The sequence below is a fragment of the Lepidochelys olivacea genome (assembly GCF_965140295.1).
Source record: "Lepidochelys olivacea isolate rLepOli2 genome assembly, chromosome: 1".
Taxonomy (NCBI): domain Eukaryota; kingdom Metazoa; phylum Chordata; order Testudines; family Cheloniidae; genus Lepidochelys; species Lepidochelys olivacea.
This window is the reverse complement of record NC_140411.1, coordinates 29,060,121-29,062,222: the sequence shown is the minus strand read 5'-3', so window position 1 is coordinate 29,062,222 and position 2,102 is coordinate 29,060,121.

The window sequence follows — 2,102 nt, the reverse complement described above, 5'->3', positions numbered from 1 at the left end:
AAGACCAGCTGGTTTGCCTACTGTACTCTGAGGACCAGAGAAAGACTGATATCCCACAACTGGGAGGGGACTCAAAAGGTGCACCCAGATTGCTGGAGGCTGAGGGAGAGGGAGACCAGAACAGCCCCACAGGACTGGAAGATCTTGGAAACAACCTCCTAGAGGATGGGCAGAAGCAGCAAGTTAGCACCATCTAGGCCAAGCTCTCCTCTTCATCAGCAGCTGGCATTGAAAAGGCTGCAGGTTGAGGAGTTAAAGCTGCAGCTTCAAAGAGACAAGTTGCACTTTGAGGCCAAGCAACTTGCAAACTGGGAGCAGCAATGGCAACATGAACAGGAAGAGAAAGTACAGACTGAAAAGGAGCATCAGCATGAACTTGAAATGGAGAAAATGCTCCAGTTGCACCCGGATACTGGAGGTGGGGGCAGACCTCAGATACCAGGGTTCTCAGACTGCATCCTTTCTAAACTGCTGCCTAGCCTCACGATAGGAGGGGGCTGACATGGATGTGTTATTAAATGCTTTTGAGATGAATTGTGAGTTACATTAGATAGCCACCTCACAAGCACAAACTTTCAAAAGTGCCGGGGGGTGCTTGACCCCCCTGCTCTGCCCTTTCCCCCAAGGCCCCACCTCCACCCCGCCTCTTCTTGCACCCACCCCACCTCTTCCCAACCAGTTCCACCCCTTCCCCTGAGCACGCTCCGTCCTCGCTCCTCCCCCATCCTCCCCAGAGCCTCCTGAATGCTGTAAAACAGCTGATCATGGTGGGCGGGAGGTGCAGGAAGGGAGGGGGGGGCACTGATCCGCCGGGCCTGCTGGTGGGCAGGAGGCACTGGAGGGTGGAGTGGAGCTGATGGGGGGCTACCGATGGGTGCTCACCACCCACCATTTTTCCCCATGGGTGCTCCAGTCCCGGAACACCCACGGAGTCAGTGCCTATGGTCACCCATACTTATGGGGAAAGCCCTGTAACCTCTTCTGCAAAAGTTAAACTGACACCCAAATCACTGTAAAAGCTTGAGAAGGTTCAGGGAACCTGACAGTGGTTATACTGCAGGATATGCCTTTTGATCTATTGCTGGGAAATGATTAAACTGGTTTGAACCCAGAAGGCTCAGATGCAAACCCCAATACTGGTAGGGATACTGAGGCATGGCTGAAAGGTGCTGTGAAGACAAACTCAGGTGAGAGAAGGGAAACCAAGGCAGCTAAGGATCATTATCAAAGCTATGGCACCCATCAGAAAGAGGGAAAAGCAGAAAGATAAGTGTAAAATCATTGCTTGGGAGAATGCAGAGGCTGCAACAGCTAAGAAATAGCCTGATTTTCAGAGGCACTGAGCTCCCACTGTTCCTACTGAAGCCAACCAGGCACCAGAAAAGCCCTTTGCCTGCACCACCAGAGTTGGACGGGATGGAAAAATACTGCTTACTGTCATTTACATGCTGAAAGCACCTCAATCCTTTCCTCCTCACTAATCCTCCTAATGGTCCCATACAGGTTAAATAAGAGCAGCAACTGCAGAACCATGCATCACATCAGTGGCCAGCATGAATTACTTATCAAAGAACGGTTTCAGAGTAGCAGCCGTTTTAGTCTGTATCCGCAAAAAGAACAGGAGTACTTGTGGCACCTTAGAGACTAACCAATTTATTTGCGCATAAGCTTTCGTGAGCTACAGCTCACTTCATCGGATGCATACAGTGTAACCTTTCTAGTAGCTAAGTAGTTCCTAAGTGTCTTGCTGAATAGGGATAGACTTAAGTACTTGTGTTTAAGTGCTTTGCTGAACTGAGTGATAGGCACTCAGCATCTCTGAAAACCAGCCAACTTATTTAGGTGCCTAGCTTTAGTGGCCCACACTTTGAAAATTCACTCTGTAACATTATATTCTTGAAGTTCTATCTTTGCTTCTGCTTCATATGTCTTATCTTCTAGCACACAATATGATGGTGGCTCTGAAGTAAAGGAAAACCATATGATTTCTTCTTTTTCTCAATTTCCTCCTGCTTTTCTTTTTTTCCAGCAACTTGGGTTGGAGGTGGCTACATCAATGGGACGTCTGAGATCGTGTACCTCCCTACACGAGGGCTGGCCTG